This window comes from Giraffa tippelskirchi, chromosome 2 (genome assembly GCF_054371585.1).
Source record: "Giraffa tippelskirchi isolate mGirTip1 chromosome 2, T2T-mGirTip1v1.2.pri, whole genome shotgun sequence".
In the NCBI taxonomy this organism is placed as follows: Eukaryota; Metazoa; Chordata; class Mammalia; order Artiodactyla; family Giraffidae; genus Giraffa; species Giraffa tippelskirchi.
In genome coordinates this window covers 137,801,507-137,812,356 of record NC_137276.1, presented here as the reverse complement: position 1 = coordinate 137,812,356, position 10,850 = coordinate 137,801,507, and the positions used below count along the sequence as shown (strand labels likewise).

At 35.1% G+C, this 10,850-nt stretch overlaps 1 long non-coding RNA gene across 1 annotated transcript in view; it reads right to left on the bottom strand.

Annotated features, from left to right (window-relative positions):
- Positions 1-3,776: 3,776 nt before the first annotated feature.
- Positions 3,777-10,850, bottom strand: part of LOC145538557 (uncharacterized) — a 119,252-nt gene continuing 112,178 nt past the window's right edge. Inside the window, exon 4 of the long non-coding RNA XR_014077013.1 lies at positions 3,777-3,896. This is a non-coding gene — a long non-coding RNA (uncharacterized LOC145538557). The remainder of the gene's footprint in view (positions 3,897-10,850) is intronic.

The window sequence follows — 10,850 nt, the reverse complement described above, 5'->3', positions numbered from 1 at the left end:
AAATATGCTATAAAAAGTTTAAAAACTGATCCCTGTGGTTTCTCATTGCAAACAATCATTATTTGCTCAATATATTAAATATGCATTAAATGTATATGGAATTTAAGTTCACTATATATTGCCTGGTGGTTGTAGAAAGTTTTATTTAACCATGCTGGACCTGGAATTGTTTAATTTCTAAGCACAAGATAGTGATAGTTCATTTATAGAACACATTGAGGATTCAACATTTATGCTATAAGGTATTTTAAGAACTTCTGAAAAGAAATGACATAGGTACAAAATATCATTGTTTTAGGAAAAAGTTAAAACAATACTTGCCTAAAATAGACTGCTATATGAAGAACACATAATTTATTGTTAAATATGACCATGTTCTGAAAACATTTACTCCACCTACAAGTTGTGAAACATTCATTTTCACCAAGAAAGTTTTGTATGTCAGTTAGTAAATATTGAGGTCTGGTGAGAGCTACACAAAGAACTTAGCCAAATATTCACATAAGGGAAATAAATGTAAAAATACACTTCAACCAAATGTATTCAACTCTAGGGCAAATTGCTTTCCCAAGTAAATTCTACGAAAGCTTGAACCTCACGACTCATTAGCAATAATGGCCCCCTCTTTCATGATAACTGAAAATGCACCAGTCTGATTGCAGGAATTTTTATTTCAGGCATCTGTAAAATGTCCTCATCTCCTAAACCTCTGACCACATTAAAAAGCCAAAATATTAATAGTACAGAAAAACCTATCAACATTTCTCTCTGCCTGAAAGAACTCCTTGGGGCACCAAGAGAAAGACTCACTTTGGAGAAAGTTATATCCTAATTAGTAGTTAATTCTTCCCTCCCATCTTTTTTAGTTTGCTCTTTAAAAGACAAATATCACCACAGCAAAACTGCCCTGTCTTTAAGCAGTAGAAATAAACCAACAGAGCTTACGGCTACACTGGCAACCCAGGCATTAAATAAATGTAGAGCTTTATGAAGTGGAGGAGAATGAAGAAGTTAGTGACCTTAAGATTGTCTCTTCATGAGAGAGCTTAGATAAGAACACTAGCTGATTTATTCTGTTTGTCACTATCTTTATTTTTCATGATCAAAGCTGATCAAGAGATGTATGATGTATACAAACACATAACAAAGTTAAAAGGATAATATATTTGGAGCTTAGAGATGCTAGTTCAAGTCCTAGTTCAGTCACTGACTAATTTTGTATCATTGAACTTTGGGCTTTGGCCTCAATAGGAGAGAACTGGGAAGAGCATCTTTGGAGCTGAGATCAGAAATCAAACATGGTACTACCATCTAGGGCTGCCCCTCACCCTGCTGGTTCTTTCTTTCTTCTTGGCTTCTTTCCCCTGAGTTTTACACTGGAGTTATTAGTGTCCAGTAAATATTTCAGGACAGAGGTGGTGATGGATGACAGGCTCCTCACAAAGGAGACCCTTGGGTCCAAGAGAGCCCCAATCCAGAAGACCTGAGACTTAGTCCTTGTGGTCTACAAAGAGGATCATGATGCTGACCAAATCCTGTGGGCTCTGGGTTCCTATTTCATTGAATTAAAATGAGGCAGTTGGCCTTCTAAGCTCCCACTCCCACCCTACTCCAGTGGAAAACAGTCTAAGGAGCTCTTACTTTGGCAAGTTATTCAGCACAATCCTTTTATTACTCTTGCTTAATACTTGTAAAATGCCATACATTCCTAGGCTTCTATCACTGTCACTTACTGTGACACTGTTTTCCATCAGCTCCCAGCTCAAAACCAGGTTGGCAGGCACACGTGAAAGATCCCACTGTGTTCACACAGCAATGGCTGCAGGGAGCAAGCCTTTCAGCACACTTGTTTATGTCCGTAGAAAGAGATACCCAGGAGCTATGTCTTTGGAGCTGGAATTAAGACTTATTTGCAAACTATAAACATGAATGAAAGCATCCCCTCCCCTTCAACCCCTGACAACAATGCCAACAAACATAACAGTAAAATATCACATAGGCTCCCTGTTTGCAAATAAACCAACGTAGAATGATAAGAACTCTGCGGCAGGTCTCATTCATGTTCTTAAACACTTTTTTCTATTAAAACCTACTTATTGTTGTTTAGTCGCTCAGTTGTGTCCAACTCTTTGTGGTCTCATGGACTCTAGTCTGCCAGGCTCCTCTGTCCATGGGATTTACCAGGCAAGAATACTGGAGTAGGTTTCCATTTCCTTCTCTGAGGGATCTTGACAACCCAGGGACTGAACCCACATTGCCTGCATTGGCAGGAGGATTCTGTACCACTGAGCCACCTGGGAAGCCCCATGAGAAACTACTGCTATCTATTAATTTGAAGAAAGAGAAAACAAACAAAAATAGACCTTTTCTATCCCCTAACAATACAGATAGAACAACTGTAATTTGTCATTGTGAATATATATCAAATTCTTAACCAAAATTGGTATCTCTCTGACTTAAGACAGTACAAGTGGCCCCACACAATGCAGATTTGGAGTCTTCTTAAGTAGCAATTCACAGTATGTGTTCCACATATGATTGTCACAGTGCCATTTAAAACCTGGTGCCCTCTCTTTCTCGACACCAATAGACAAGTCTATACGGTATAACATCATTTTGTGGCTCAGGTAGCTTATGCTCCCCCTACTCCACCCCTGCCTTAAATGGATAGGTTTCATCCTCATTTTCCCAAATAGAACTTCCTCCTTATATTGTCCTGCCACCAGAAATCTTAACTTAAACGAAATGCTCATCTTTCTAAGGTATTTACAAAACTCTAAGTAGGCAGTAACTTTGGGGACAGTCTTTTTAGGAATAACGCACCAGATATCAAAATAAAAATTTGAAAAAGATATTCTATAAATTATGGCTATATATATATTTCTCAATTTTCCACAGGTATTTAATAAGGTCCTATTTTGTGCCAGACACAGAGCAAGGTAGGTTCTATGTAAACAGAGGACCAAAGCAGAAATGTTCTCTGTCAGAAAAGTATGTTTAACAATCCACAGAAAGTTGTATCTTATTTTTGGCTTAAAGAAAAAAAACCTAACTTAACACTAATTTTTATGTCTAATTCTTTTTCAATTTCTCAAAGCATTTATCAGTCTCATTAGTCAGGAAACATTTTGTATTTTCTTAATTAACTCCAATAAACTGTTTTTCATTTCATGGCAATGTCGTGATAAAAATGAAGGATTCTGTGATTTCTCAGAAGTTCTTAAAACAAAGACAGTCCCACAGGAATGACTTCATTTATCAGTTCTGGTCATGAAGTAATTTATCACTTTCATCTTTGAATTGAAGTATGTCTGTTTTGCTATTTCTAGGAAATGGAAATATGTAACCTTGTATTTCTAGAGTTTCTTTCTCTTTGGTTTTAATTATTCCTAACTTCTGAGAACACTCATTTGCACATACTTGATTTTCAAAGGTTAGCCCCACCTTCCGTAGCCTATAATAAAAAACTCCCTGTGTAATTATGGAAGGTTTTGAAATATTAATTTTGGAATTCACTTCAGAATGAAAAACAGAAAACAAAAAGAATTAATTCTGAAAGTACACCATATTATTTTTTGTAACTAGAAATTTCACTGAGCTTTTGTGTTGAATAGTATCATAAAAAATACCTTTCAGACTGATCAAATAAGAGTATAAGTGTTTCTTTTTAAGCATAAATGAAAACACTTTTCTCCTAGCTGTTCTGACTATTCAAAACTGAATTACCACAAAATTGAAACAATTACCCAATTAATCCATCAGCTTCAACTTCTTACCTGCACAGGCCTTTTTGTGTTCAGACAGTTGGTACCCTGGGTGACAGGCACACCTGGCCATGCCATTCTCACTTTGACAGATGTGGGCACATCCATTCCCACCCGTGCAGGGGTCCATCTCTAAAAGTAATTAAGCAGTGATAGTTTGTAATTCATTAACTGTAGAAAAACGTGCAGAGCAGAAGTGTAGAGAAAGATACAAGAGAACTGGGACCAGAGGAGCAGTGATAGTTTGTAATTCATTAACTGTAGAAAAACGTGCAGAGCAGAAGTGTAGAGAAAGATACAAGAGAACTGGGACCAGAGGGCTTCTCATGTTATGATGATAAGGCCTTTGGAAAGTCTTTACCACTTTCAGATGACACTCATCCAACAAAAGGTTCCCCATTTTCTGCTCTGAACTCCAAAATCTGAACAAATCTAAACATGAATCAAGGTCAAAGAACTGGCTAATTTTACTCTTTTTAAAAGTCTATCTGCTGTGCTCTTGTACCCAGAGTTAAATTGAGCCAGCAGGAAATCCTCCACACACGTTTGCATTTTTTTCTCCTTCTCTCCCAACTTATTCTACTCATTTGCATAGCAGTTATCCTCATATAAACCTTTCACCTCCTCTCGATTTCCTCTGCCTTGGAATAAGCAACTATGGTGTGAAGAAAAGGCCAACTGGAGTAAAATGGAAGAGTCTTAGCTACAGCTACCATGGAGATGGAATAAAGAAGTTCACATCCCACTGAAATTAGTCAGTGACCTCCTTCTGACCTCCTCCCCTTACTTGCTCTTTTCTTAGTCTCAGTCATATTCTTTGGAAGTCCAAAGTAATGTAAAGCCACACGTCCTATCCAGAGTACCTCCACACAGAGCTTGTTTGTTGAATTCATGAGTTAAGTGATCTTGGTCTAAGTATGAGAAACAGCCTTGTCTACATTATAAGCTGCTGGGGTGGGAATTTCTACTCTTGCATGCTCCCCTTTCCTTTTTAAAAATAATGCACAGACTATAAAAAAAAGCAAAACAATGAATAAAGCCACCTTGTCGCCACATTTACCTAGTTTCATGCAAATAAATGCTTACATGCTTTCATTAGTTTCTTGCGAACCGTTTCAGACTTTATGAAAATATACGTGATATAAACATCTTCTATCTATCTATCACAGATACAATACACATTGTTCTGCTTCTTGCTTTTATGTAGGGACAGATTGAATTAAATTTGTAGATCATTTTGGGGGAGTATTGTCATTTGAACAATATTAGGTTATCTGATCCATGAAGAAGAAATGTCTTTCCATTTATTTTAGGATCTAAGTTATTTTAACAACATTTTATAGTTTTCATTACATAATTTTTGCACTTCTTTTGTTAAATATGTCCCTATGTACTGTATCGTATCCAATGCTATGGTAATTAGAATCATTTGTTAATTTTACTTCCAGATTTTTTAGTTGTAAGTGTATAGAAATACAATTGATATTTTACATTTTGATATTTTATCATGTAACTTAGCTGGAGCTAAGCTAAGCTATTTCCTTATTATTCTAATAGTTTTTATTTTTTAAGGTGTATTCCTTAAAATTTTCTGTTACAAGATCCTGTCATCTGCAAAGAAAGATATTTTACTTCTTCTTTTCTAATCTGGATGCCTTCTATTTTATTGTCTTTTTGCTTTGGCTAGAATGTCCAGTATAATGCTGAATAGAAGTGGTATATGAACAGATATCCTTGCCTTATTCCTGATTAGAGGGGGAAAGCTTTCAGCTTTTCACTATTAAGTAAATATTAGCTGTGTATTTCTCATAGATTCCATTTATTGGTTGAGGAAGTTCTCTTCTATTTCTAGTTTGTTGAATTCTTTTATTATGAAAGAGAATTACATTTTGCCAAGTTTTTTTTTTTATACCTGCATCTGTTGAGATGATAAGGTTGGTTTTAATATGGTATATTTTTAAATACATAATTTTTAGATGTTGAACCCATCTTAATTTCCTAAGATAAATCTGATTTGATCATAGTGTATAGTTCATTTCATGTGTTGTTGGATTTGGTTTACTAGTATTTTGCTGAGGATTTTTACATCTACAAGCATACAAGATTTTGGTCTATAGTCTTTTTTTGTGTGTGAAATACTTGTCTGATTTTGGTATCAGGGTAATACTGGCCTCATGGAATAAGCTTGGGATTATTCTCTCCTCATATATTTTGGGACCACACTTTTCAACTGATGAAAAGAAAACAACTCATAATCCTATACCCAGCAAAATTACCCTGCAGGAATAAAGGAGAAACCAAGATATTCCCACATGATGCAAAAATAAAAGAATTTATCTCTAGCAGACTATTCTGAAATTATGTCATTTTTTTCCTAAGTAGAAAGGAAATGATTTTTAAAGAAAGGAATAGTGGAGCACCAAGAAAAAAAGAAAGAACAAGAGCATAATAAAGAAAGAGCAAGAATAAGAAAAATATGTATATATACATATGTATATACAAAATATTATATATGCATTATATATACAATATATAGCAACATATATAAATACAATAAACTTTACTTCCCCTCATGAATCTTCTAAATTATACTTAATAACTGAATAAAACATAACATTGTCTAATATGGTTCTAAATGTACATAGAGAGAATAGTTAAACAATTATATAGGAATGGAAAAGAGTAGAGAGAAAGTAGTTAAGGTGTCATATTTCACTTGAACTAGTAAAAATGATACTACTGGTAAACAGTTATACACAATATAATACCTGACAATCAGGAAAAAGCTAGGTAAAGATATACATTCAAAACTGTTATGAATAAAAGGAAATAGAATTCTAAAAAAATGTTATAGTAGTGTATAAGAAGATATGAAAAGATTCAGAAAAATTTAATAAACCAGAAATAATAAACAGAAAAAAAGAAATGTCAAACAAGTTGTATCATTACCTGACTGCTGCTGCTGCTGCTAAGTCGCTTCAGTTGTGTACGACTCTGTGCGACCCCATAAATGGCAGCCCACCAGGCTCCCCCGTCCCTGGGATTCTCCAGGCAAGAACACTGGAGTGGGTTGCCATTTCCTTCCCCAATGCACGAAAGTAAAAAGGTGAAAGTGAAGGTGCTCAGTTGTGTCTGACTCTTGGCGACTCCATGGACTGCCGCCTACCAGGCTCCTCCGTCCATGGGATTTTCCAGGCAAGAGTACTGGAGTGGGTTGCCGGTGCCTTCTCCACATTACATGACTACATTCATGTAAATGACTTACTATGCCAATTAAAAGGCCCAGTTTTGAATAATGACTTAGAAAACATGACCTAACTATATGCTATCTACATGAAACTCACTCTGAATATAATGATATAGGCTGGTAAAAAGTAAAAGGGTGGAAAAAATACATATCATACAAACACTGATCAAAAGAAAGCAGGAATGGCACCATTAATATCAGATAAAGTAGATCTCAGTGCAAAGAAAATTACCAGAGACAGAGACATCATATAATAATAAAAAAATAATAAAAAGGGCCAATTTACCAAGAAGACATAACAATCTTAAATGTAGGGATTCCTGGGTGGCAGAGTGGTAAAGAATCTGCCTGCCAATGCAGGAGATGCAAGAGACACAGCTTCGATCCCTGAGTTGGGAAGATCCCCTGGAGGCAGAAATGCCAAACCATTCCACTATTCTTGCCTCAAAGGTTCCATGGACAGAGGAGCCTGGTTGGCTACAGTCCATGGTGTCCCAAAATGTTAGACATGACTGTGCCTGCATATATAGGCACACAGATGCACCAAACAATAGTACTGCAAAATGTGGAAAGCAAAAGCTGATAGAAATGAAGGAGAAATAGACAAATTCACAATTTTGGTTGTAGTCTTTATCTCTACTCTTTCACCTATTAAGAACAGAACAACCAGAAAGAAAATCATCAAGAAAAGCCACCATCAACCCATAAGATCTAGTTGACACTTACAAAACACTACATTCAACAACAGCAGGATATATATTCTTGTCAAGTGCCTCCAGAACACTTAACAAAACACATTTTCTATGTGATCCATAGGCCATAAAAAAATCTCAATGGAAAATAAAAATCATCAAGTTGAATAAAAATAAAAATTCAATACCAAAAAATTGAAGACATAGTTAAAGCAGTGCTGAGAGGGAGAGAGATTTGTGGTACTAAATCCATTGGAAATGATCTCAAATCAGTAATCTAAGCTTCCACTTCAAGAACTCAGAATAAGAAGAGCAAAATAAATCCAAATCAAATAGAATGAAGAAAGACTAAAAATGACGGCAGAAAGCAATGAAATTAAAAACAAAAAAATAGACAATATTATTGAAGCAAAGAGCTGGTTCTTAGATCAATAAAATTGACAATGGTGACTGACAAAGAAAGTAAAAAATGCAAATTACCACTGTTTGGAATGAAACAGGGTATTACTATAAATCCTGATGACATCAAAAGTATAGTAAGATACTACTACAAACAACTCTGCCAAATTTGGCAACTTGGATGAAATGGGCTAATTTCTTAAAAGAAATGCAAACAATCACAACTCAATCACATGAAACAGAGAATGTATATAGATCTATAAATCTGAAAAAAATTAATTCATAATTTAAACATTCCCCAAAGAGAAATTTTCTGGCCTAGATAATTTCACTGAATAATCCTACCAAACTTTTAAGGAAGAATTAACATCAATTCTAAAATTTCTTCTAGAAAATAGGAGAATAAATACTTTTTAACTTATCTATTTTATGAAGGTAGTATTATTCTGATACCAAAGCCCAGCAAAGACTTTCTATTTCTAAAAAAGAAAAAAAAACCAAACAAACAAGAAAATACTATAGACCAATATCACTCAGCAATACAGATGCAAAAAATCCTTCACAAAATTTTAGCAAATAGAATCCATTAATATATACACACAAATTATACAACTTGACCAAGGAGGGTTTATTGCAGCATACACAGCTGGTGCAATATTCAAAATCGATGTAATTCTTCATATTTACAGAATAAAGAAATTCACATGATCATATTAATTAATGTAAAAAATTGACATAATTCAATACAATATTCATGACAAAAAGAAAATGGGAGCAGTGAGAACTTTCTCAACCTAATAAAAAGCATATACAAGAAACCTATAACTAACATTATGCTTAATGATACTGAATTATTCCCCCCTGGGATTAGAAACAACACAAAAATGCTTACTCTCATTGCCCTATGAAACATAGTGCTACCATAGCTCACGCAATCTGTCAAGAATAGGAAATAAAAGGATCATAGATCAGATAGAAAGAAATAAAACTATTCCCATTTGTGTATTACATGATTTGAAAATCCTGTTTGAAAATCCTGAGGAATCTACAAACTCTCAGAACTAAAATGTGAGTTCAGCAAGGTAGCAGGATACAAGGTACACATATAATGATAAATTGCAATTATACATACTATTAATGAACACATGGACAGTGAAATTAAAAGAGAAAAACATCTGCAATTACTCAATTACAGGACACATTCTATATCTCTGAATAGATTATATACAATTCTTTGAAGGCAGAGATTTATATACCTTGGTATCCTCATACATTTAGAATCTATATAGAAGACATTTTATAAACTGTGGTTTGTTGGAAAGAGGATATAGTTATCAGAAATTTGGTTTCAAGTATAGGTCTGTCAGTTGCTGGAAAATTGAAGGACACAATAGATATACAACGGTAGACTCTAGATGCATTCAAAGGAATAGGACCATGCTCTTGCCCTCCTGGACTGTTCATTCTGCTGGGTGAAGTAGAGAGTGTATGAGTAAATCTGTAAGAAAAACCATCACAGATTATTGTGAGTGCTGTGAAGGAAATAAATAGGATGCTGTGAGAGACAGTAGCTTAAGAGGAGAGCCTTGACTGGAAAAGAGAATTTGGGGCAGAGGTCTCAAGACATTGAGGTAGAAAAGGCATAGCATGTTATTGTCATTGTTCAGTCCCTAAGTAGTGCAACTCTTTGTGACCCATGAACTGCAGTGCACCAGGCTTCCCTGTCCTTCACTCCTTCACTATGTCCTGGAGTTTGCTCAAACTCATGTCCAATGAGTAGGTGATGCTATTCAACCTTTTCATCCTCTGTCACTCCCTTCTCCTCCTGCCCTCAGTCTTTCCCAGCATCAGCATCTTTTCCAATGAGTTGGCTTTTCACATCAGGTGACCAAAGTATTGGTGTTTCAGCTTCTGCATCAGTCCTTCCAATAAATATTCAGGGTTGATTTCCTTTAGGACTGACTGGTTTGATGATCTCCTTGCAGTTCATGGGACTTTCAAGAGTCTTCTCCAGAATCACAGTTCAAAAGCATCAATTCTTCAGTGCTCAGCATCTTTATAGTCCAAGTCTCACATTCATACATGACTACTGGAAAACCAAAGCTTTGACTATACAGACCTTTGTCGGCAAAGTTATGTCTCTGCTTTAATACACTGTCTAGGTTTGTCACAGCTACCATAAGGAAGCCTGTGGCTGCACATGCAGTCCACGGCAAAGATTTGGGAATTAAATAAGTTCAGTAGTAAGGCACCAAAGATTTTAAATGGATAAGTGGCAGGGTCACTAGTAAAATTTCCAGGTCTCCTGAATCTTGCTTCAATAATCATTTTCTCTTTATTGAGATTGTTAAAATACGTGTATTTTATTAAGAAAATACTTCATTACAAAATGGTAGCCCTGAAGCCACATAGGATAAAATCTTTCACTGACTTTGCAATCTTAAAATCTCTCAGTATTTTGCATTCTTATGCACAGTTAAGGCATTTCAAATTCCAAATGAATTGCTGTTTCTTTTTTACTTTCTGTGTAACTTGAAGAACATAAATAAGAAGGTTATTTGGAAGTATGAGTTGGCATCGATTTCACTATATATGTTAGTTTAAGAGCAGTTTAAAATAATACATTGCAATTTATCTTGAACAGCTCAAATTTTGGCCGGAAATCATTTTAAGGGTTTGATTATTAGTCACAGTTTTGGAAAATGTTTAAGTAAAAAAAAAGCATTTATCTTATTATATGTATTCCAG